We start from the raw sequence: 27,201 nt of genomic DNA on the forward strand, positions 1-27,201 counted from the left end.
GCATGATTTCACTTATATGAGGTATCTAGAACAGTCAAATTTATAGAATCAGTGAGTGGAATGGCAGTTGCCAGGGCTGGGGGTGGGGATAGGGGTGGATGAATGAGGAATTACTAATCAGCTGGCATAAAGCTTCAGTTATCTTCAATGAAGAAGCTCCAGAGATTTGCCGTTCAACATTGCTCCTATAGTCAACAATAACGTATTGTACACTTCAAACTTTGTTAAGAGGGTAGCTGTCATGTTAAGTGTTCTTACCGCAATTTAAAAAAAAGCAAACAAACAAATAAAAAAACCCAAACAAACAAAACCTAAGGAGCATCGAGGCTCAGCCCTTCCTCCAAAACAAAGGCCTCTTAGAGAAGAATTCTGCTTTGTGCACCTGCGTTGATGGGCCTGGAGCCAACACGGGCCCCAGCCTGCAGGGCTCCGGTCTCAGACCCCAGGGCCAAGGGAGAGAGGGGGAGGACCTGCCTGCCCTCTATGTCCCTCCAGATGATAAAACTGTACTCTCTCTGGCCCCAGAAAGAAGCGAGTCACCAGAGTTATCTTCTCCTGAATAAAGTCTCCAGAACCCCTTCTACTTAGTTGTGGCTCATCTTCCATCTCATGGGCTCACGACCCTGGGCTGGGCTGAGGCCTCTGTTCTCAGGCTGCCTGCTTCCTCCTTTAAGAACACACTTCTGCAAAGAGGACCAGGGTCTTCCCCCTGCAGTGCGCAGTGGCAAAGTGCACCAAGGAGAGAGCCCCTTCTTCAGGTCCACCCCCAGGGAGGAGAGTCAAAACATGCAACCTCTCTTCCTGTCTGCTCCATTCTGACATGGCCGCGGCAGCATGAATGAGCAGGAACCCGAAGACACGCAGCTGGGACTCAAGTCCACAGGGAGAGTTTAAAAGGCCAAATGGAGAAAGTACTCATGGGAGTAGGGACTAGACTCTAAGTGATCTTGTGTAGCTATGTACCCTTTAGGTAGTTTTTAGGTGAGCTATCATCTCCTTTTCTACATCTCCGTGCCCAGCCCCCTTTGTCTAGGCCCAGACAAGTCTGCCTTCTGGAAAGAGAAAGACCCACCTAGTCTCCCCGTTCAAGACATGCCCTGTGGAGCTGGCCTGGCAGCCCCCTCAAAGCTTTCTCACTTCCCTCTTCCTCTCTCTCATCTAGGCCCACCTTGGGAGGTACTGGTTTCACTCAACCCATACTTGCCTCTCCCACTCCATTCCTAACACTGTTTTTCCAGAGGCTGCCACAGAGCAGTCCAACCAGCCTATTCCTGTGAGGGGCAGAGGCTCCAAGGGCTGGGTAGGTTATGGGGGAAGATGGTATTCAGCAATCAGATATGGCGATAAGAACAACAGCTTGAACCAGACAGACCACTGTGGCCATTTCATCAAGGGGTCTGTCTATTCTTGGGGCTGCAGACATGAGAAAGCAGCCTTTATGCCCCATGGGAGAATCCATGGTGTCTCAGTTCTTCCCATCCTCTTGTGAAACTAAGGACATTTGAGGGGTTTGACAGATTCACACCAGATCTAGGACAGATCTGGTGGAAGCTGGGTCATCCTGATGCTGGTCAGCCCTGGGACCCCCCAGGCTTGGGACCAGAATCCTCTGGCCCGGAAAAGAGCAAGACCCAGGGCAGTCCAAGTCTCCTCCAGCTTAGTCTACTCTGGGTTGGATTATGGTTTCATCACGTCCCCACTCTCCCCTCTGTCTCTGAATGCAGGCCCCAACTGACTTAATGCCTGGCCATCCTCTGTGGCCCAGGCTATCGGCAGGGTATAGCCCCTGAGCCAAGTCGAGCCCTGACCCTGACACTTTAGTCTCTAGTTCAAGGCTGGATTATTAAAATGCAAAGGTTAAACTCTCTTGTCTTGTCAAATAGTGTGAAAAAGTGACACTATATGAGGAGAAAGGGACTTAAAAAAAATGTAGCAGCTAACACTTACCAAGCCCTTACTATATAGTAAGCACTTTACATGAATAAATTAATTTAATTTTCCCAAGAAACCTATGAGCTAGTCTATCACCTCATTTTACAGGTGGAGAAACTCAGGCCAGAAAGGTTAAGTAACCTGCAGAAGATCACACAGCTAGTAAGTTGGGGAGCCAGCATTTGGTACCAGACTGTCTTTGAAAGCCAATAACTGTGGAGAAAATACAGGTAAGAGGGACTTTTATTTGAGGGTGTCCTCTCAACCAACATAGGAATGTGGAGAGGAGCAGAAACACCTTAGTCATGATGAAATTATTGTTGATCAACTAAGTATTGCATAAAGGGAGAGGAACGAGAGGGGTGGATGGAAGTTTATTTATTGAAGGCATATCCCAGTCACTTCACAATCGAGTAGGAAATACTTTTATTTGCTTAAGAGATGGCCCCCAAATTCATTTTAGAAAGGAACAGTCTTTGTTTGCAAAGTAACTTTGATCAGTTAGAAGGTGACATCCTCAGGCTTGGGTTTCAGCTGTGGAGATGGCTCCAGAAAGGAGGTGGAACCTCTGCGTGTGAGTCAGAGAGGAACTTGTCTGATGCACTGGAGAAGGAGGAGCCTGAGAAAGAGAAGAGGAGAGGGAAGGGAGGGGGAGGGGAAAAGAGATGTGGGGAGGAAGTGAGACTGGGTTGCTGGTTGGAAGGGTCAGGATAGGAACCTCTGGGGGTCAGGGGGTCAGAGGGACTTTAGAAAAATGAGAATGTCTAGTATGGATTTTAAACAGCTTGCTGTATCCTGTGTGTATACGAATCCTTCGTGAAAGCTCTCCTGTCTCCTCAGTTCTTTAGAAAAATTTACTCATGAAGATTTTGTGTGAGTGGGATTTTCTGGGTTTTATTACGGTGGAAGTTGGTGAAGAAGCTGTGATTCATGTCTGGATTGATATAATGCTGAGCAGAGATCATGAGGAAATAGGAAGGGGAGACCACAAGAACACAAATCTCCCAAGGATTTGCTGAAATCTGGGATGGGCTTTGGACTTTCACAGGATGCAGATGTGGGGAGTTAAGCCATCACATCCAGAGCTTGAGGGCCAGAGAGACCCTGGCTGCTGACGTGCAGGCTGCACTGATGAGGAAGGTGTTATTCTTTTAATTGTTAATATTTTAGGGGTTGAAGTAAGCCTTTCTGCGAGACACTTCAAGTGAGGAAAATAAGATGCCTCCCAAAACATAAATATATAATGGAACAAAGCAAAGATGTACGAACTCATTGTAGGAGACAGAGACAAACCTTGTCAGTGACCATCCAAGCATTTTCTTTTGAAGGTTTCCCAATGGCTGGTCCATCACTACAGCCCAAGTCCCCCTACCTGATCACAAGCAATCTTCTAGTTATGGTTTTACTTCCCAAATATAGCTGCGCAAAGGGAGAAAATGTGCTAGTTACTTGAAGATTCCAAATAATTTCTCATGGTAAGTTAATAAGTTGGCATTCTTGCTTATCTACCTACCTTTCTAGTTTGGTTAAGGTGGGTCTCTATCTGAGAAATGGCTTCCCTCCCCATGTGCTGATGAAATGGGTTTTTTTTTTGTCAGGCTGAGAGCTAGGCCCCGTCCGTAATAAATTCATCAAAATAATGAATGCCACCCATGGATCCTCTTGGGAAATTGTTTCATTGGCCCGTCTTCCTAGAGGTGGCACCCTAACATTGCCCAATTTTATAGATGGGGAAACTGAGACTTAGGGTAGTCAAATGACTTGCACAGGGTAACACAGAGGCAGGATTCAAATCTGGGTTTGTGTGACTTCAGAGTCTATGCCATTTTGCACAATGCCCCATTTCTGATGTAATTAGATAGAAGAGATACATTTTTTTTGTTGAACACTTTCCATCAAATACTGTAAGAAATTTTCAAACTCAGTGGTTCACTTGTTCATTCATTCATCATCCATCCATCTACCATCCATCCATCCATCCATCCATCCATCTATTCATTTATTTACAAGCATCTTTTGAGTATCAAGCCCAGTAGTAGGTACCAGGGATGCAAAATCCTTTGCCCCCAAGGATCTTTCAGTCTGAAGAGTTATCGAAAGGCACTCGTACTGACACTCCAAGTTCTGTTTTATACATGAAGTCACTGACACCAGGCCCTGCCTCCTCTTTCATCAAAGACTCTGGCTTTATGGGATTCCTCTCCACTCCAAACTCTGCTACCAATGTGAATGACCTCATGAACAACCTGCTCAATACTGTAGAAGAAGGACATCTGTTGTTTTTTGCTGGCCGCATACGTTGACTCTTCTTCTTGTAACAACACCCCATTTTTCCTCTGATGAACCATCCTCCAAGTAGATGTCAGACTCAGAACTGGCCAATCACAGCATGGATTGCCTGTGATCACAGCAGTTGATTCAGAGATGGAAATGTGACCCAAATTTGGACTAATAAGAATGAGGCCCAGGACTTTGACTTAAACAGTTAGGGAAGAGACATTTATTCTTTTCCGCTGGTTTGGACTGATGAGGATGAAAGCCTGGAGTTGCTGGCAGCTGTTTCTCTACCACTAGAGAAGAGCTTGTCTGAGCTTGGAGCCCATACAGAGGACAACAGAGCTGAAAGATGAAAAGAGTCAGATCCTGATGACATCATGTAAGCTGTGCCTGAAGCTAAATTACCCCTCAACTTTTTAGTAACAAAAGCTTCTGCATTCCTCTTTTTAAATGCCAGTTTGATTTGAGTTTTCTATCAATCACTAATGAAAGAGATTTGGTGGAGTCTAACCCAAGGCCTCTCATCTTTAGTGACCGTCACCCTTCTTGAGCCACAGACTCCCTTGGATCCTGGATCTGATCATCTGATGCTGGAGCTGTGCCGCCTCCAAAGTCATTAATTCAAATATCTCATTCTCTGACTGCAGCCTCCTCTCCTACGTTTCTTGTTGGACTACTTCCGCTTCAATGCTTCTTGGATCTTCTCAGGACTCTTGTACCCCTACAGTGATGTATGATTTTCCAAACTGGTGGCTTTTCCCTTTCTTCTATTCCTCTACTATCTAATTTCGATTTCATGGTACATCATTTCAACAGCACTTTTTTGAATAGATCAGACTCTCTGGTTCTTTTATCTTTTCAATGTACGTCAACCTTGGATAAACCCAATCATTTGCTAGCATTCTAGTAGCTAAGAATGGTTGAGGAAAGTCTCACACCAGGGCAGGTTTTAGCTATAAATTCACAAACTCCAATCTCAAATGAGCTCTCAAAACTACCCAGAAGTCCTATGATGTTTCTTCAGCCAACTCTTACTTTTTCATTTTCCAAAATGACAAGGCCAGAACTTTACCATTCTCTTCTAATCTCAAACTCATTTACTATTTCCTATTTTATTTCCAGCTCTAACATGTCACTAAAATGGATTTTCTGCGGTCATCAGTGATTCCATCTCATTAAATCTGATGGACATTTTCAGTCCTCATCCTACTTGACTCTGAGCAACCTTTGGGAGTTTATCTGTTTCCTAAACCTTTGAGAATTTATTCTCTTGCTTTGGTAACACCACACCCTCCTGGCTTATCTCCTTTTACTCCTACGGCTCCTCTCTGTCACCTTTGGAGGTTTATCAAACTCTAACCAGCCTTTAAAGTTAGAGCTCCTTATGGCTCCGTCATAGGCTTTCTTCTCAGTCTCTTTGCTAGACAATCTTATCTACACATATAACTTCAACTACTACTTATATATAGATGTCTCATTAAGGTGTACCTCCAATCCAGACCCTTCTCTGAGGTCCACACCCGTATATCAACTACCTACTTGATATCTTTTCAACATGCACAAGACCAAAGTCATGGTCTCCCTTTCTCACCCACATTACAGTGTTCTCTCTCATGGTGAATAGCACTACCATCCATCCAGATGTGTAAGCTAGAAAGGTATCCTTGATATTTTTCTCTCTCTTGCCTTCTTTACACAATTCCTTACCAAAACATTTTTATTTAATCTCTTAAATATCTCTGGAATCCATCCACTTCTTTCCGTTTTCATAGCAGCACCCTAGTTCAAAGTATCATTATCTCTTGCTTGGTCCACAGAATAAAGTACTAATTAGTTTATCTGTCCATTTTCATTCCTCTTCAGTACTGAAACCAGATTTTATTTCTTAAAACTACACATCCTATTATAAAGGCAAATCCTCTTATCATGGTCTGTCAGCCCTGCGTGGCCTGCTCATTACCTACCTTTCCACCGTCATCTTGTACCACGCTCCTTCCTATTGTCTCTACTCTAGGCATTCTGGCTTTTTATTTCTGAAATATTGCTCCTCATACCACAGGCCTTTGCACATGTTATTCCTTCTATCTAAAACCTGATAAAGTCCTGTTTTTGCCTAGTTAACATCTACTTGTCCTTTGGTTCTCAGCTCAAGTGCCACTTCCTCAGGAAAGCAATCTCTGACTTTTCTGGCTAAGTCATTACACTCCACCCCCAATATAGGGTCCGTTAGCACCTTGTAACTCTTATTCTTGTCACAGTTGCAAATATACATTTGCTTTGGTGATAAATTTGATTCATGGCTTTTGGCGCCATTGGACTGTAAAATCAACAAGGGCTGGGGCCATATTGTGGTTGCCATCAAAGCCCCAGAGCTTAACACATTGTCTGGCATCTAGATGGCATGTAATCAATATTTGTTAAATAAGTGAATAAAGATGGTACTACATTCCCATTGTCTGGTGAAAACATGGGTTTAGACCTTCAGAGATAGAAAAGTTAAATGCCAGTCATTATTTAGACCAGCTTCCTGAAGAACCTGAGGCCAAAAGCCTGCAGTTAGTGAGGACTAGTCTTCAAATTCTGTGACTCACACCTTCCATTGCACCACTCTCCCTCCCACTCAGCAGTGGCGATGAGTGCACTCAACTAACCCTGTGACATCTTAGCATGTATTGCAGGGGAGGAGCAAGTGACCATGGGTCTAGGTTTAACTCACTGGTACCTTTGGGATGAGACTCTTAGCTTCAGCAGCACTACACTTTGGACAAATCGTCACCACTGAATGAAATCTACAAAGGTGAACTCAGAATCCTGCTATTCCTCCAAACCCTGATTTATTATTAAAATCTTTGCAGCCAGTGGGGCTGGATGTGGAGCGAGAAGCTCCAGTCCATGCTTCCATATTTCCTGTCTTGTTACCTTCTGTCAGCTCTTAATATAATATACCAAGAAACATTTTTAGCAGAGGAGCCTTTGGGATTACATTAATCTCAGCTAACTCATTGGTTCTGTCGATGAAAATAATCCATAACCAATCTATAAATGAAAATTTGGGAGAGTTTATTCTGAGCTAAAATCTGAGGACCATGGCCTGGGGCCTTTCTTCCCAAAGGAAGAAAGGGCACCAAAGAAGTGGGGTGTGCAGAGTGGTTATATACCCCCAAACAGGATGTTTCACGTAGGATTGAAATGGCCCTTTTACAACAGTCGCGAGACTGCTCTGTCGGCGCAGTGATTGATGGAAATATCAGGTAGGGCTGCTGTCTCAGTGAACACAGCAGGATGGCAGGTCTTTTGTCTCAAGCTGGGTGGTCACAGGTGAGCTGGGTGGTCGAAGGTGAGTGCAGCAATCAGTTCCTAGCCTAAGGAAAGATGGTTATCCTTAAGGAAATGCCAATGTGGGGGAAAGTTGCCCCTTTATCTTAAGGGCATTTGTTCTTGCCGTAGTAAATGTTTAAAGCAGATATGCAATGCGTGCTCAATGGCCACAGTCAGGCCGTTTTTGGAAAGAAAGAAAGTCAGGCCGAATTAGTTTTACACCAAATGGCTTCCTCATATACTCCAATATATCATATTGCTTGCCATTTCTATTTGTCATTTCCCCCTTTTGATCTCTAATCTTTCGATAGAAAGCATTGACGATCAAAATATTGTCCCTCAGCGCCAGGGTTGTTGCTGCCTGCCCTGGGTCCATCGTGTCCCTCAGTGCTAGGCTTTTATCTCGTTTATTTGCCCTGTTGTCCACGTTGAGGGGAAATAGTGGACAAGCATAGGGATATATATATTAACAGAGGAAGCATCTCATAGGTTATGTAATTTTCAATTAATTTTAGACTGTTGCACAAACATTGTATATGTGCTTTTCTATGACTCTTAACGTTTACATTGCATAAGATCATAGAACAAGTACAATAACAATAATAATTCAACATATTTGCAAACATTAGTTAAAATGAGTTCTTAGGTAAAGTCTTTATCAGAAAAGGAAATTTGTCCAGGATTATAAGACAGATCAACCATCTGGAGTCACCAAGCAACCATTATTCTAGTTTGTACGCTATTTTTACAGCACTGATTAAAGAAAACAACAATTAGTTTGAATATTATGACTAGTACAAGGATTCCAAGAAGCACTAGAAATAGGAATTGCAATCCAGATCGAAAAAGGGAACCAATACTAAAAAGGAGCCAACCAAACAAATCAAACTGGGTGTAGGATCGCATAAGGCATCCACCTGCTTCTTCATGTCTTTAGCAGAGATGACACATTGGAAGATTCATCACCTATAAAAGCACAGCATTCAGTCTGACTGACGGTATATGTACCACCTTGGGATGCAGTAAGAATATCTAAAGCCATTCTGTTTTGAAGGACAGCCCTTCTCATAAAAGACGTTTCAATATTTAAATAAGGTTATTCCTGCTTGTCTATCATTAAGGGCTTGAGTAAATTTAGTCAGAGCTTCCACATGTAAGAACGACATCTTTTAGCCCCAAAGAAGGAGCACATATAGCCGCTAGGTGGTCATACCAGTGGAACACTGAATGAGCCCATCTGGCCTTAAAGAGAGGGAGATTGGCAACAGCTTTTAAGTCAGCCTGACTCCTTCCCTGCTTTTAAAGGAAACTCAGGGTGCAGTGTCTTAGCCATCCAGGCAGTAGCCAAGGCCAGAGATTTGTTCCACATAAACATTGAGTTCCATTAGGAGTCACTCGATAAATTCCTGGCCTTCAAGATCAGTCTGTTCCAAATTAATCACTTTCTTTAAGTATGATAGTATTCCAAACAAGTTATAAAATAGGTATACAGTTTAAGCATAACAAATGTTTAAATGAGGAGCTAGAAGGTTGGGAATACAGGCCTGGTCCAGAGTCTTGGGACAGCTGTCTGCAACAGATGCCGTCGTCTTCTCCTCCTGGTATGCTTTCCAACAGGGCTGCAAACAGTCTTATTTGATGTCTCTTTCAATAAGTAAATTCTCCAGGTTATAGTCCATGATCCTTAAGTTCTGGGAGCTCTGTGAAAGAATCAGCTACCAATCTTTCTTTCTTTCTTTCCTTTTCTTTTTTTTTTTATTAAGATTACGATAGATTACAACCTTGTGAGATTTCAGTTGTACATTATTGTTAGTCATGTTGTGGGTACACCACTTCAGCCTTTGTGCCTCCCCACCCCCCCACCTCTTCCCTGGTAACCACCGATCAGTTCTCCTTGTCTATATGTTAACTACCACCTATGAGTGGAGTCATATGGAGTTCGTCTTTCTCTGTCTGGCTTATTTCACTTAACATAATACCCTCAAGGTCCATCCATGTTGATGTGAATGGGACGATTTTGTCCTTTTTTATGGCTGAGTAGTATTCCATTGTGTATTAAGCACCTCAATAAAACCGTGACAATTCAATATTTCCCTCAAGCAAAGTTGGTTCATCTATTTCTTCATCTAATTGCATAGGCTGTTTTATCATTATTTCAAAAGGAGACAGCCGATGTTTACAAAAAGTATAGATCTAAGATTAAGGAGCACTAGCACAAGAGCTTTTGGCCGTGAGAGAGTAAATGCTTCTGAAAGCCTTCCAATTAAGTTTTGGTTGTGCCGTTAGTTCTTTTTACCAATCCTGAAGATCGAGGGTGGTAAGCACAGTGGAAATGCTGCAATATTTGCCAAATATTACAAGTAGATTTGAGTTCCCCAGTCACTGTGTAACTTGGGAGGAATTCCTCAAACAGGAGTTATCCTTTTCAATAATAATTTACCTAAAGCCGTTGCTCTTCTGCAAGGAAGAGCCTCACAACGATGTGAGAACATACAGATCATTACAAGGTATATTTATCCTTGAGATGGTGGCCTTTGGACAAAGTCCAATTGTCATACCTCAAAGGGTCCCTTAGGAGGGAAAGTGGCCTTGTGACTCATGAAGTGGCTTCTCTGGATTATACTTTGGGCATATAGCACAACAAGTAGAGGCTATATGAGCCACTGGGAAAAAGTGTCCAAAAGTATTGTTTTTCCCTTTTGTTGCAACCTTTATGTATATATATATTTTCTTCTGTGGCGATTTCTTAAGCCTGTAGAAGGAAATCTTTTTACTGGATTAGCAGAGTTAACAGAAAGTAGTAGGCATTCTTGAGGCTGGACAGCATATCCAGCTTGATAACATCCTTGTTAAATGTGTTTAAGTAAGACCATTTGTAAACCAAATTAAACAATAGAATACAGTCGTGATCTTCTCCCCTTGTGATGTTGGAAGCAAGGTAGCAGGGTTAAAATAGTGAATAATATTTACCTACACCACATAACCTAAGGTTTACCATCATTTACTTCACAATGCTTCCCATGCAATTTAGCATTCCAAACAAGCCTAATTAGTATCCCTCATTTATAGAAAGAGAGAACAAATTTCTTTGAGAAGTCCCAGGGGCCCTCTGAAAATCCTCAGAGAAATTCTCTTCCTTTATCCGGGTCAAAGGAAAATCTTTATTTAGGACTTGACTATTTGTTTGAGGGAGAAGCTTGTCAAAAATATCAAGACTTTTTAAAAACACTTACTTAAACAAGATCAAGAGGGTGCTGATCTTGTCATTGTAAAACAAGGGTCAATGAAACAATGCTTCATAACATTTAACCAAAGTGACAACAGCAAAAAAACCTTAATAGAGAGACCTCTGTCTTTTTGCACCTAGGAAATTATCTTAACAAAACATAGATCTTCTGTAAACTTACTCAGAAGGAAAAACCTTGTATAATTTCTTTGTCAAGAGCAGACTGAGTTTAAGAAAATTATCCTTTTAAGAGAGAAAGCCAAATTCTAATTTTTGTACCAGTTTACTTTTTCATATTAAAACCCGTTTACTTAATTAGATTCATTTCAATCTTAGCCAACTTGACCAGGTACAAAACTCTTTTCTCTTACACAAACCTTCTATAACTTTCTTTTACATTCAGAATTTGTCCCACGTCTTTTTATTTTTTTTCCACCTAGTACTTTAGGACAAATTTCTCTTTCTTAACCAATCAAACAAATTTTTTCCATTCTTTTTATATCTTCTTTACTGAAAACTTACACCTTACTTTCCTTGAATATAAATACATTTTCCTTATTAACTTCTAGTAGCTTTAATCACATATATTAGAACTCTTTACCTTTAACAGACCATAGTAAACACTAAAATGGTAAGCAATTATGAATTGTCTCTTATGTCAGCATTCTAAACACTTTTCATAATTTCTAGAGACATGCCACTTTACAGTAAAACACCCAAACACTTTTAGCATCTCTGCAATAAGAAGGCAAAAGTAGATAACTCAGATACACTTAGCAATAATGTTTCAGTGTTCTATCCAATCCAAAAATGACCCAGGTACTCAGATTTTTATCACTTAACTTAACTTGGCAAAACTCAAGATTGTTACCAAAAAGAATTTGGAAACTGTTTTTTCCCGAGTATACAGACCATAAAAGTTATTTTACCCACTTTTATCTACTTAAATCATTTGTTTCCAACAATTATGTTCAGATTACCCACAAAAGCTTCATGAGGCATTAGACAAACAGCTATCATTTAAAGCTATTATTTTGCTGACGAATTTCTAACAGACAACATGAGCTTATTTGACTAGTAAACCCAGGCTGCATGCCTGCATCATATTCAAATACCAACAAGGACATGCCTTTTCAATCAAACCAACACCTTAAACTTTCATTAACCAAAGATTAACCTATATCGTGTTAACTTGAAAGACATTTGGGTTAAAACTTTTTGTAAGCACTTTAAGTCAATGGAATAGAGCTCTTTAGAAATTGTACCATCCGGAGGTGAAATATCATATATTTGTAACATATATAGACACACACACAGACAGACATATAAAACAAAGATTTTCTGTAGATTTCTGAGTTGGGTGTTCTCATAGCAGACCGAGGTGGAAAAACTTGTATTCCCAGGTTTTTTTTTTCCTCTTTCTTTCTCTCTTTCTTTCTTTTGGCCTTAGCAATCTGGCTTGGGATCGCCCTTTGATAAGCAGTTGCAGTCACAGCGTGAAGCCAACTGGAGTCCAGAGGAGAGGCTGCTTATTCGGGAACTGATTGGACTGTTTTAGAAGCTCGATTTCCTGCTTCTCTTTTAATTTTGTTTTGTTATAAAGTCCGAACAACTTCTAAGGACAGTGTAATGGGTCAGAAAGTGTGCTGCTTGTGAGTGTTACTCCCTATAGAAAGGTCGTAAACACTCTCTTACGTGCCTTGGTTTTTCCCTCTGGCAGTCTACCACCACCGTGGGGGCTCAGAGTGCTGGGTGACCAGCCCTTATGTGCGTGTCCCTGGACGAGCCTGTAATTAATTACCGTGAGTGAAAGTGGAGCTCCCTATGGGACTGCTACACGTTGCGAGGATTAATCCTCTGACACTCCTGCTGAGGTCCTTAGTCACCTAAGGACGCCTTTTGGTAAAAGCTAGGAGGAGCTAATGTCCCTTTTCTTCAGAGCTGAACATGTTCAGTCTCTCATTTCTCTATCAAGCAGTTTGTTCAGACTTTATAAACACAATTCTTTCCAATTTAAAGCCAAATTAAAAATGTCAGCCTTCCTCATTCACTCCCAAGTTCCTCTAGGCTCCTCTGGCCTAGGAACTTCCCTCTAGGCTCCCTGGCCTAGCAAATTCCTCCTAGGATCCTCTTACCTAGGGTATGTATCGGTACCCCTTAAGACACCTAGTCTTAAGACCTTACCCAGCTCATATAAACTCTTGGACCGTCAACTTAAAATAAGGTGGTCCGGGTTTCAGGAGAACTCACCAAGGTCACCTGAAGAATGCGGTGATCTGGGGGCTCAATGGGTCCCTATTGGTACCAAATGCTGGTTCAGTGTAGATTCCAGGTGGTCTCCGGTGGGTTTCCCTGAAATCCTGCTGCGACTATGCCAAGAAATGTCGATGAAAATAATCCATAACCAATCTATGAATGAAAATTTGGGAGAGTTTATTCTGAGCTAAAATCTGAGGACCATGGCCTGGGGCCTTTCTTCCCAAAGGAAGAAAGGGCACCAAAGAAGTGGGGTGCGCAGAGTGGTTATATACCCCCAAACAGGATGTTTCACATAGGATTGAAATGGCCCTTTTACAACAGTCGCGAGACTGCTCTGTCGGCGCAGTGATTGATGGAAATAGCAGGTAGGTCTGCTGTCTCAGTGAACACAGCAGGATGGCAGGTCTTTTCTCTCAAGCTGGGTGGTCACAGGTGAGCTGGGTGGTCGAAGGTGAGTGCAGCAATCAGTTCCTAGCCTAAGGAAAGATGGTTATCCTTAAGGAAATGCCAATGTGGGGGGAAGTTGCCCCTTTATCTTAAGGGCATTTGTTCTTGCCATAGTAAATGTTTAAAGCAGATATGTAATGCGTGCTCAATGGCTACAGTCAGGCCCTTTTTGGAAAAAACAAAGTCAGGCCGAATTAGTTTTACACCAAATGGCTTCCTCATATACTCCAATATATCATATTGCTTGCCATTTCTATTTGTCAGTTCTCCTTGGTCAGGATATAGCAACGCCTAACATACATCCATCTGTGCTTCCCACTCTCTGTCAAAAGCTAACTCCACCATCTGTTCCACTCAGGTACGTCACTCTTTGGATTCGTTAGAGCTGAAGATCCCCAACTTTTGTTAGCTGATGGAGACTTGAAGTTCCTAATCTAGGGAGTGGGGCTCTGAGCTACACTTCTTACCCAACACATGATCAGCTACCTCAAAGTGAAAATCTTCACAATGTTAAAAAAAATTAAGAAATGAAAATAAAGTTTCTCTTCCTGAGTATTTAAAGAAGCTTTGTCTCAAAAACCATGCTGTGTAATTCAGGGAGGACAGGAGACCAGAAAAAAAGGGGCAGCATTTCTGTTATTTTAAAACTGAAATATATGGATATATGAGTCACCCTGACTCAGTATTTGGTGGTCTGCAGTATCATTTTATCAAATTTTGCTTTATGAAACAGAAAAAGTAGATCTTGGAGAGATGTGGCTGGCACAGGCCTGGAAACAACTCTGCAATGAGCTAAATCAAGTTAGGCACATAATCACTGTCTGATTTTAGGGAGCGAAAGTGTCAGGGAAATGCAAACCCTGTGGAAAAGGCTGAAACTAGTGCAGAGGAAGAAAAGAAACAGTCAAGGGTGTTTCCCACATGTGGATATTGCCCAACTTGTAGAATCACAGAAGGGCAGAGGAGAAAACAAAATACATCTGCTTCCTCTTTCAAAAATCAAGTTAAGGGGCTGGCCAGCGGCACAGCGGTTAAGTGTGCACGTTCCGCTTCGGCGGCCCGGGGTTCACTGGTTCAGATGCTGGGTGGGGACATGGCACCAGTTGGCAAAAGCCATGCTGTGGTAGGTGTCCCACGTATAAAATAGAGGAAGATGGGCATGGATGTTAGCTCAGGGCCAGTCTTCCTCAGCAAAAAGAGGAGGATTGGCAGTAGTTTGCTCAGGGCTAATCTTCCTCAAAAAAAAAAAAATCAAGTTAATGTTTTGAAGATTTAGGTTGAGTCATTCTATATCAGGCGACAGTTTATTCCATGTCATTTCCCTTTGATGAGGGAAGAGAAAAGTGCCATTTTCTCTCTTAAGTGGCTTGTATTTTGGGACTTGTAAGTTCCATGGATTTTTCTCTCAAGATGATTCTCTCTGCTCAGCATTTTCCAGATGTTCCTTGATGGCATTCATCCTGTTTGCCTTTGACTCAATGGAGTTATTCTTATTTATACTTATTTATGTTCCCTCTGCATTCAATAATAATTCCAGAGGAAGGAGAAGTAATGCATATATCCACTCAACATCTTGAGATAAAAGCCATATCATATCTCGAAGTGTCCAGGCTCGTGTATAATAAAGATAGTTTGTGGCTCATTTGACATAAACCTGTATTTGTGATCATAATACCTAACTCCAGAATCCAGAAATTAAATGAAAAACATGAAATTAGTGGTGTGGTCTATTGCAATGATACTTACTGCTTATAAAATTGTGTCCTTTTGGATAATCACTTAAAAAAATATGGTCCAAAATATATTCTGTTGATCATGAGACAAAAATTCTTTTTTTTTCTTTGTTTTCCTGAGGAAGATTGGCCCTGAGCTAACATCTGTGTCCATCTTCCTCTACTTTATATGTGAGATGCCTGCCACAGCATGGATTGACAAACAGTGCATAGGTCCACACCCTGGATCTGAACCATGAACCCTGGGCTGCCAAAGCAGAACATGTGAACTTAACTGCTGCACCACTGGGCCAGCCCTGGGACAAAAATTCTTATCACGATTTTCTGTAAACATTGTTAGATGGTGAGATAAAAGTATATAGAATGGCAGACATCTTTCATGCTAGATTCTTTTCTGATAATAAACATATATAAATACTATTTCTAAGGTGAAAATATATTTAAGTAAACAATATTATTTTCTGAGTATAAAATTGTAAAAATAAATGTAAAAATACAGGTAAACTCTGAAGAAAAAAATAAAAATTCAATCCCACAAGAGAAACAACCACTGTTAACATTCTAGAATTTTGTCTTTAAATTTAAACCTTTTTTTTCTCACTTAATATGTCAAGAGCATTTTCCCATATCATGTAATGAACATTTGAAATTCTTGACTGAATATAGGAAGAAATATAAACTGCTCAATAGTTCATAGAGCAGAGATTTTAAACTCATTTAACTTAAACTAATTTATTTTTAAAGTGTTTTAATTCTTATTTGATGATATTCTGACAACTAATGGAGTTACAAAATACATAGGTACTGATCACGACAGGGTTGGTTATGCTGTGGTAACAAATAATCCCTAAATCTCTGTGGCTTAAAATGACCAAGATTTATTTCTCTGTCAGACTACATTTCTATCATGGATTGGCAGAGGGGCTCTGCTCAGTGGAATCATTAGAGACCGAAACTGACAGGACCACCACCAACTCAAATATTTCTGGTTACCATTTAAAGAGAGCTCTAGAGATTCTCATACTGGCAATTAAATGTTTGGTCCAGGAAGTGATATTCCCCAATTCTGATCAAAACTCATTGGCCAATTGGACTTTGTCCAAATTAGGAACTTTTGTGCTGCAAAGGACACTGTCAAGGAAGTGAAAAGACAACAAACAGAATGAGAGAAAATATTTGCATATCATATGTTTAATAAGGGACTTGTGTCTAGAAGATATAAAAAACCCCTACAACTCAATAATAAAAGGATAGATGACTTATTTTAAAAATGGGCAAAGGGTGGATCTCTGTCAGCAGCTGGAAGGGAAACACAAAGCCAGTGTGGCCATGGGGGGATTTGGGATAATCAAAAAACAGAAATAGATAGGTGACATTAGCATCATAGTGGAATGAGCTCTTCCCTTAGACTCTCTCCCCTAAGATACAACAAAAAGGACATTCATAAACCAACAGAGGACAGTCATACAACACAAAAGACATCTGAGAGGCCCACACAGCCATATGTCTGGAAGTGGAGGTGCTGGACCCCTCAGGAGGAAGTGGAAGGAGGTAAGGGGAGCTCCTCTCCCTCCCTGGCAGTGGCCCAGGGAGTGGGACCACTTGCTCTGAAAAGAGAGGAGGGAGCGGTGGTTGTCTGTGGGAATGCCTTCTCTCTCCAAGTTTCCTCACAGCCCACAGGAAAGCCCCACACAGAGGTGGCTAAGCTATTGTGGGAGTGTCTTCATCAAGCCAGAACCCCAGGAGAGTAGATAGTGAGGGCAGAATGGGAATGTCCCCAGGATAGCACACATGAAGAAAATTGTCCCTCCCCCCACCCAGCGCTCCAACTCAGCCAGTCAGCCAGAGATCCTGTGTTGGTTAGAAAAGCAGCAGCTGTGAGCGAACAAGCTGGAAATCGCACATGGGCCCTGTCAGCACAGATTCTAAGGACAACCATAGATACCAAGGATCATGGCAGGCTCAGAATTCACAGCTCTTGCCCACCCTCCCTAGTGGCAGCAGGTGGAATCTGCAACCAGATACTATCACTATGCGAAGGCACAAATCCACACTATCAAACAGTATGAAGAAATATATTAGTACTCCAGGCCACAAGGAAAATGACAAGCACCCAAAAATCAATCTGGAAGGCACAGAAATTTGCAATCTAAATGACAGAGAATTCAAAGTAGTTACCATAAAAAAACTCAATGAGTTACAAGAAAATGCAGATAGACAGTTCCATGAAATCAGGAACAAAATTAATGAACAGAGGGAATTCTTCACAAAAGAGACTGAAACTATAAAGAATCAATCAGAAATGTTGGAGATGAAAAACACATTGGATGAGCTACAGAAAAATCTGGACTCCCTGAATAACAGAGCTGATATTACAGAAGACAGAATTAGCAATCTGGAGGACAGAAATATAGAAATGCTTCAGATGCAGGAGAGAGAACTAGGATTAAAAAGAAATGAAGAAATTCTCTGAGAAAAATCCGACTCAATTAGGAAATACAACATAATGATTATAGGTATTCCAGATGGAGAAGAGAAGGAGAAAGGAGTAGAAAGCTTGTTCAAAGAAATAATAGCTGAGAACTTCCAAAACCTGGTAAAGGAGCTAGAAATATAAATGAAATAGGTCAACAGATCTCCTAACTATATCAATGTGAAAAGACCTTCTCCAATTCATATAGTAGTAAAGCTGACAAAAGTCAATGACAAAGAAAAAACGTTAAAGGCAGTAAGGCAGAAAAAAATAAATTATAAAGGAACCCCTATCAGACTTTTAGCACATTTCTCATCAGAAACCTTATAGGCTAGGAGAGAGTAAAATGATACATTCAAAATGCTGAAAGGCGAAAACTTTCAGGCAAGAATACTCTATCCAGTGAAAATATCCTTCAGATATGATAGAAAAATAAAAACTTTCCCAGATAAACAAAAGCTAAGGGAGTTCATGGCCACAAGACTTCCCCACAAGAAATGCTCAAGAAGGCCCTTATACCTGGAAAAAAAAATAAAATAAAGGGATTACAAAGTCTTCATAAAGGAGGTAAATAGGTATACACAATCAGAAAATTACAGCTCTCTATCAGAACAGGTTAGCAAACACTTAATTACAACACTAAAGATAAAGGGAAGGAAAACACCAAAAATAAATACAATCTCATCATTTTAACTACAAACTCACAACACAAGATGGAATAAGTGAAGACAATAATAACTTAGATGGGGAAGAGGAAAGGGATGGAATCGGCTTAGACTAAGGAAATAAGAGGCTATCAGAAAATGGACTATTTCATCTATGAGACTTTCTATACAAACCTCATGGTAACCACTAAACGAACAATCAGAAGAGAAACACAAATGATAAATAAAGAGAAAACTAAGAAAACCATCATAAAAAACTATCTAACTGAACTGGGAGTCTGAAATACATGAGATGAGAAACAAAGGAAATATGGGAGAACCAGAAAATTAGTGATGAAATGGCAGCATCAAGCCCTCGTGTATCAATAATCCCTCTAAATGTAAATGGATTGAATTCTCCAGTCAAAAGACACAGAGTGGTGGGATGAATTAAAAAACAAGACCCAGCAATATGCTGCCTCCAGAAAACACACCTCAGCTCCAAAGACAAACATAAGCTCAGAGTGAAGGGATGGAAGACAATATTCCAAGCTAATAGCAAACAAAAGAAAGCAGGTGTTACCATGCTTATAAGATAAAACAGGTAATGAGAGACAAGGAGGGGTAGTGTATGATATGAGGGACACTCCACCAAGAAGACATAACACTTATAAATACTTATGCACCCAAGACAGGAGCACCAAAGTACATAAAGCAACTATTAACAAACCTAAAGGGAGATATTAACAACAACACAATAATAGGAGGGGACCTCAACACCCTACTTACATCAATGGATAGATCATTCAGGCAGAGAGTCAACAAGGAAATAGTGGAATTAAATGAAAAAACTAGACTGGATGGACTTAATAGATAAGTATAGAACACTCCAGCCAAAAACAGCAAAGTACATATTCTTCTCAAGTGCATATGGAACATTCTCATGGTTGGAAACAAGGCAAGCCCCAATAAATTTAATAAGATTGAAATCATATCCAGCATTTCTTCCAACCATAATGCTATGAAACTAGAAATCAATTCCAAGAAAAAAAACCTGGGAAAGTGACAAATATATGGGGACTAAACAACGTGCTACTGAACAACCAATAGATCATTGAGGAAATTAAAGGAGAAATGAAAGAATATCTGCAGACAAATGAAAATGAAAACATACCATACCAACTCATATGGGATGCAGCAAAAGTGGTCCTAAGAGGGAAATTTATAGCAATATAGGCCCACCTTAACAAACAAGAAAAATCTCAAATAAGCAATCTTAAACTATACCTAACAGAATTAGAAAAAGAAGAACAAACAAAGCCCAAAGTCAGCAGAAGGAGGGAAATAATAAAAATTAGAGCAGAAATAAATGAAATTGAAACAAAAAAGACAGTAGAAAGGATCAATGAAACAAAGAGCTGGTTCTTTGGGAAGATAAATTTGACAAACCCTGAGCCAGACTCACTAACAAAAAAAGAGAGAAAACTCAAACAAATAAAATTAGAAATGAAAGAGGAGCAATTACAACGATACCACAGAAATATGAAGGATTCTAAGAGAATACTGTGAAAAACTATATGCCAATAAATTGGACAATGTAGAAGAAATGGATAAATTCTTAGACTCATACAACCTCCCCAAACAGAATGAAGAAGAAATAGAGAATCTGAATAGACCAATTACAAGTAAAGAGATTGAAACAGTCATCAAAAACCTCCCCGAGAATAAAAGTCCAGGACCAGATGCCTTCTCTGGAGAATTCTACCAAACATTCAAAGAAGATTTAATACCTATCCTTCTCAAACTATTCCAAAAAATTGAGGAAGATGGAACACTTTCTAACTGGTTCCATGAGGCCAACATCACCCTGATCCCAAAGCCAGAGAGGGACAACACAAAGAAGAAAAATTACAGACCAATATTGCTGATGAACATAGATGCAAAAATCCTCAATAAAATATTGGCAAACAAAATACAGCAATACGTTAAAAGCATCATACACCATGATCAAGTGGGATTTACACCAGGGATGCAGGGATGGTTCAACATCTGCAAATCAATCAATGTGATAGACCACATTAGCACAATGAGGAATAACAACAGAATGATCACCTCAATAGATGCAGAGAAGGCATTTGACAAGATCCAACATCCACTTATGATAAAAACTCTCAATAAGATGGAAATAGAAGGAAAGTGCCTCAACATAATAAAGGCCATATATGAGAACCCCCCAGCCAACATCATACTCAACAGGGAAAAACTGAAAGCCATCCCTGTGAGAACAGAAACAAGACAAGGGTGACCATTCTCACAACTCTTATTCAACACAGTAGTGGAGGTTTTGGTAAGAGAAATTAGGCAAGAAAAAGAAATAAAAGGAGTCCAAATAGGCAAAGAAGACGTGAAACTCTCGCTGTTTTCAGGTGACAGGATTTTATAATAGAAAACCATAAAGAATCCATCAGAAAACTATTAGAAATAATCAAGAACTACAGCAAAGTTGCAGGATACAAAATCAACTTGCAAACTCAGTTGCATTTCTATACTCTAATAACAAACTAACATAAAGAGAACACAAGACTACAATTCCATTTACAATTGCAATAAAAAAATAAAATATCTAGGAATAAATTTAACCAAGGAGGTGAAAGACCTATACAATGAAAACTATAGGACATTATTGAAAGAAATCAATGATGACATAAAGAAATGGAAAGATATTTCATGCATATGGATTGGAAGAATAAACATAGTTAAAATGTCCACACTACCTAAAGCAATCTACATATTCAATGCAATCCTAATCAGAATCCCAATAACATTCTCCATGGAAACAGAACAAAGAATCCAAAAATCATATGGGACAACAAAAGACCGCAAATAGCTAAAGCAATCCTGAGAAAAAAGAACAAAGCTGGAGGCTTCACAATCCCGGCCTTCAAAATAGTCTACAAAGCTACAGTAATCAAAACAGCATGGTACTGGTACAAAAACAGGTGCACAGATCAATGGAACAGAATTGAAAACCAAGAAATAAAACCATGCATCTACGGACAGCTAATCTTCGACGAAGGGCTAAGAACATACAATGGAGAAAGGAAAGTCTCTTCGACAAATGGTGTTGGGAAAACTGGACAGCCACATGCAAAAGAATGAAGATAGACCACTATCTTTTGCCATATATAAAGATCAACTCAAAATGGATCAAAGACTTGGAGGGTAAGACGTGAAACCATAAAACTCCTAGAAGAAAATATAGGCAGTACACTCTTTGACATCAGTCTTCGAAGGATCTTTTCAAATACCATGTCTACATGGGCCAGGGAAATGAAAAATAAACAAGTGGGACTTCATCAGACTAAAGTTAGCTTCTGCAAGGCAAAGGAAATCAGGAACAAAATGAAAAGACAACCCAACAACTGGGAGAAAATATTTGCAAATCATATATCCAACAAGGGGTCAATCTCCAAAATACTTAAAGAACTCAGACAACTCAACAACAACAACAAAACAACTGATCAAAAAATGGGCAGAGGGTATGAACAGACACTTTTCCAAAGAAGATATATAGATGACCAATAGGCACACAAAAAGATGCTCAATGTCGCTAATCATCTTGGAAACGTGAACCAAAACTACACTAAGATATCACCTTATACCTGTAGAATGGCTATAATCACCAAGACAAAAATTAGCAAATATTGGAGAGGATGTGGAGAAAAGTGAACCCTCATAGACTGCTGGTGGGAATGCAAACTGGTGCAGCCACTATGGAAAACAGTATGGAGATTTCTCAAAAAACTAAAAGTAGAAACACTGTATGACCCAGGTATCCCACTACTGGGTATTTATCCAAAGAACTTGAAACCAACAATTCAAAGAGACTTATGCACCCTTATGTTCATTGCAACATTATTCACAATAGCCAAGAAGTAGGAGCAACTCAAGTGCTCATTGACTGATGAATGGATAAAGAAGATGTGGTATATGTATACAATGGAATACCACGCAGCCATAAAAAAGACAAAATTGTGACATTTGCAACAACATGGATGGACTTTGAGGGTATGACATTAAGCAAAATAAGCCAGACAAAGAAAGATAAATGCCGCATGATTTCACTCGTATGTGGAAGATATACACAGAGACTAAGAGAACTGATTAGTGGTTACCAGAGGGGAAGGGGATTGGGGGGCAGGCATAAGGGTTAAATAAAGGGACACATTTATTTGGTGACTGACAAATAATAATGTACAACGGAAATTTCACAATGTTATAAACTATTATGATCTCAATTAAAAAAAAAATTCCAACAGGGCCAGCCTGGTTCACACACTCCAATTTGGCAGCCTGGGGTTCTCAGGTGTGGATCTTGGGCGCAGACACTCATCATGACCTGCTGTGGCGGTGTCCCAGATACAAAAAATAGAGGAAGACTGGCACAGATGTCAGCTCAGCGACAGTCTTCCTCAAGCAAAAAGAGGAAGATTGGCAACAGATGTTAGCTCAGGGCCAATCTTCCTCACAAAAGTAAACAAACAACAGAAGTACAACAATTTGGGTTAGGATTTCACTTACAGTCAACTTTGGCTGGTGTCAAAACTTGAGGTTGCAGATTAATTAATTCAATTTATAAGAAATATTGGCTATGTTAACATAATTAGCAAAGGTAGTCCTCACTGTCAACTGAGTCAGCAAAATCAAACCAATAGCACGTCTGACTTCATTCTTTCAATTCAAATTAATATATCAATGTATATTTTATAGATTTTGATACTTTGAGGAATATTAACAAAAACCATTGAGAAATGCATTTTAGAACACATCTTACAAGGTAGATTATTAAAGTGATAAAGTCAAATGACATGTAAATAGTTAATTTTTTCATAACTATGCAGTAAAATATTGTTTCCATTATAAGTTTATGAAATGAGAAAAATGATATAGTATGCCTTCAGCAAATGTATATGTTTACATCTATCAAATTCTGGTGTTGGGCTTTGAGGACGGTTAAGAATATATGTAAAAATCAGAAATGGATACATTAATTTCATCAGAGTTCATGATCAAACTTTTCCTATATACTTAGTGAAACAGAAAAGAATATATTGCTAAAATCTGATTGGTCTGCTAACTAGCATGTAATTTTATTTTTTGTTAATGGAAGTAGAAAAGAAAGCATTTAATAAGATAAGACTTGACTATAATTTGAATAAAGATCTTATATGATTTGACAAGTTATAATTACCATATTGATTTATGTAAAACTTACCTAAAAGAAATTCTGTAAAATATTTAACCTTGATTTTATTTACTGCATCTGATAATACCTCAAAATTAAAAAGAATCAGCATCCCACCAACAAAAAATGGGCAAAGGATATGAACAGATATTTCTCCAGACAACACATACAAATGACCAATAAGCACAGGAAAGGATGCTCAACATCATTAGCCATCAGGGAAATGCAAATCAAAACCGCAATGAGATACCACTTCATACTCACCCGTATGGCTATAATCAAAAGAAGGACAATAGCAAGTGCTGCCCTGTACACTGCTGGCAGACTGTAAAATGGTGCGGCCACTTTGGAAAACATTCTACCACTCCCCAAAAGGTTAAACATAGAGTTATCATATGATCCAGCAAATCTACTCTTGGGTATATACCCCCCAAAATTGAAAAAATACGTCTACAAAAAACTTGAACATGAATGTTCATAGCAACATTATTCATTATAGTTAAAAAGTGGAGACAACTCAAATGTCCATCAACTGACGCATGGATAAACAAAATGTGGCATATCTGTACAATGAAATATTTTTCCACCATTAAAAGAGATGAAGTGCTGATATATGCTACAACATAGATGAACCTTGAAAACACTCTAAGTGAAAAAAGTCAGACACAAAAGGCCCCCTATTCTATTATTGCATTTATACGAAATGTCCAGATTAGGCAGATCCATAGGGATAGAAAACAGATTTATGGTTGTCAAGGACGGCAGGGAGGGGAAATACAGAGAGTGACAGCTAATGGGTATGGGGTTTCTTTTTGGGGTGATAATGTTCTGGAATTAGACACTGATGATAGTTGTGCAACCTCGTGAATATACTAACATCCACTGAACTGTACACTTGAAAGGGATGAATTTTATGGTATATGAATTATATCTCAATAAATTTTAAAAAATTGGCTTAAAACAGTTTCTTCAATTTCATTTTTATTAATATTTTTAATGGTATTTCAGTTATTTATGTAATATAATTTTACAATCTTTTTTTATTGTCTAATTTTAGGCCTATTCTTACCGTAAGGCTATGATCCAACTTTTAAGTCATTAAAAGGTTTTTTTTTTTTTAAAGATTTTATTTTTTCCTTTTTCTCCCCAAAGCCCCCCAGTACATAGTTGTATATTCTTCGTTGTGGGTCCTTCTAGTTGTAGCATGTGGGACGCTGCCTCAGCGTGGTTTGATGAGCAGTGCCATGTCCGTGCCCAGGATTCAAACCAATGAAACACTGGGCCGCCTGCAGCGGAGTGCACAGACTTAACCACTTGGCCAGGGGGCCAGCCCCTAAAAGGTTTGAAATATATTTTTCCATTGTGTAAATTTTGTTAAAAATAGGTAATAGAACAATCACTTACATTCTTGCTTTTCACTAAACAGTTAGAAACTGCTCTGGAAGCAATTTCTTAAATAATCGTAGCACATGATTTAGTTTATAATTATGCCTACATTTATGTGCTTATTATATCAGCAATGATCTTCCTCACCAGAAATTTCCATGAGGGTAGGAACTCTGTCTGTTTTGACTCTCCAGCACCTACCAGTCTGTGTGGCAAGTAGCAGGTATTCAATAAAGATTTGTGAATGAATGAATGGATGATTAGTTAAAAGAGCCAGAATTTCAAAGTCTTTTCTAAAGCCGTTTGGTACATCCTGATCAGCAATAAAAGATACTAATACAGAAGTGAGGTAAGACGGAGAGAGCTATGAAGAACACCAATTGCCTAAAATCGACTCTTCTTCTGTTTTGAACATTTGTCCTTTTAATCTGTTGAGTGTCTCTGGTCATCTTCCAATAGTTCTTAAAGACGGCCAACTGTTATTTTGGGTTCATAGATGATTGTTCTTTCAGCGTCTTAAACTATTTTTCATCTGGGCTTCAGACGAAAATTAAATCAAGTAGTTAGAAATTCTCCAGTTCTTTTCTTCTCTAATTTGGGGCTTTAGTTCCTTTTCATTGTGTTTATTTTTCCCTTAGAAGTTTGAATGTACTTTTTCCTTGCTCTTGAGGGCAGTGTAGCGTAGTGGCTAAGAGCACAGGCCCTGAAATCAGACTGCACCTGAGTCCTGGCTCTGATGCTTACTGGCTGTGTGACCTTAGTCTCTCAGACCTTATTTTTCTCATCTGTAAAATGGGAATAATATTAGGACCTACCTCAAGGGTTGCTGTGAGGCCCAAATGAATTAATGTGTGCAATATGTTTGAAATAGTCTCAGGGCCAGCCCTGTGGCTGGGTAGTTAAGTTCACGCGCTCTGCTTCAGCGGCCCAGGTTTTAGCCAGTTTGAATCCTGGGTGCGGACATGGCACCGCTCATTAAGCCATGCTGAGGCAGTGTCCCACATGCCACAACTAGAAGGACCCACAACTAAAAAATATATATATACAACTATGTACTAGGGGGCTTTGGGGAGAAAAGGAAAAATAAAATCTTTAAAATAAAATAGAAAATAAAATAAAATAGTCTCAATACATGTTGATTTCTATTATTATTAGCCTGATGGAGAAGTCAGAGGTTAATTAATAATCTTCTAGTTGTCAAGTTGTAGAGTCAACTCTTCCTTGTTTCTTTTCATACTGTAATCAGGGCTTAACATCTCAATCCTATTTTTGTGTTCCTCTTAGTCTCTGGAAGCTCTGACTCATTGAAAGATTTAGTCTTTATTGGCCAACTGAGGCTTTTCTGAGAGGGGCAGTAAGGATGGAGAAGGGGATTAATATTCAGGCCATTCGAGGGCCTATTAAAAGAATCGTGCTTTTTCTTTTCTTTCTTTCTTTTCTTTTGCTGAGGAAGATTCACCCTGAGCTAACATCTGTGCCAATCTTCCTCTTTTTTTATGTGGGTTGCTGCCACAGCATGGCTGACAAGTGGTGTCAGTCCACACCCAGGATTCGAACCTGTGAACTTGGGCCCTCGAAGTGGAGCATGCCAAACTCAACCACTACACCATGGGGCCAACTCCAGAGTTATACTTTTTAAACAGGAAGAAAAGAGGACTAAGCAACGAGGGCAAGATGAGGTAGAGTGAAGAAGTGGCAGTGGAATGCATTACTTAATCTACTTAAAGGACTGCCACGTTGACGTGGAGTTGACTTGTTCTTCGTGGTCCCAGAAGAAAGAGCTGGGGCCACTGGATGTAAGTTTTGCTTTGCTATAAGGAAGGAACTTTTAATAGTCAGAGCTTTCCAAACCAACCTCAGTACAAGCCACCAGCTTCGCTCTCTTGCTCTACTACAATAATCTCCTAATTTGTTTCCCACGTCTCTAAGGCCCCTCCAATATGTTAGCCACATTGCAGCCAAAGTGATTCTTTTAAAACACAGATATGATCAAGTCTTTTCCCTGCTTATAACCCTTAAATGACTTCCAGTTATTCTTGGAACAAAGACCAAAACCTGTATTATGGCCTGTAAGGCTTACCAGTTCTGGCCTTCCCTATCTCTCCAGCCCCATCTCACTCGACACTCCCACTTACTCACAGTGTTCTGGTCACTCTAGTTTTCATCATTCACTTCTTCAAGCTCCCCACAGGCCTAGAACATGCATTTATCTCTGCTCCTGACCTTTCACTTCCATTTTTTCTAATCAATGCCTACTCTCC

At 39.8% G+C, this 27,201-nt stretch overlaps 1 long non-coding RNA gene across 1 annotated transcript in view; it reads left to right on the forward strand.

Annotated features, from left to right (window-relative positions):
- LOC139079578 (uncharacterized) overlaps positions 1–27,201 on the forward strand; it is a 48,568-nt gene that overhangs the window by 4,387 nt on the left and 16,980 nt on the right. Inside the window, exon 2 of the long non-coding RNA XR_011533303.1 lies at positions 2,041–2,162. This is a non-coding gene — a long non-coding RNA (uncharacterized lncRNA). The remainder of the gene's footprint in view (positions 1–2,040; positions 2,163–27,201) is intronic.

The sequence above is a fragment of the Equus przewalskii genome, chromosome 26 (genome assembly GCF_037783145.1).
Source record: "Equus przewalskii isolate Varuska chromosome 26, EquPr2, whole genome shotgun sequence".
NCBI classification, from domain to species: domain Eukaryota; kingdom Metazoa; phylum Chordata; class Mammalia; order Perissodactyla; family Equidae; genus Equus; species Equus przewalskii.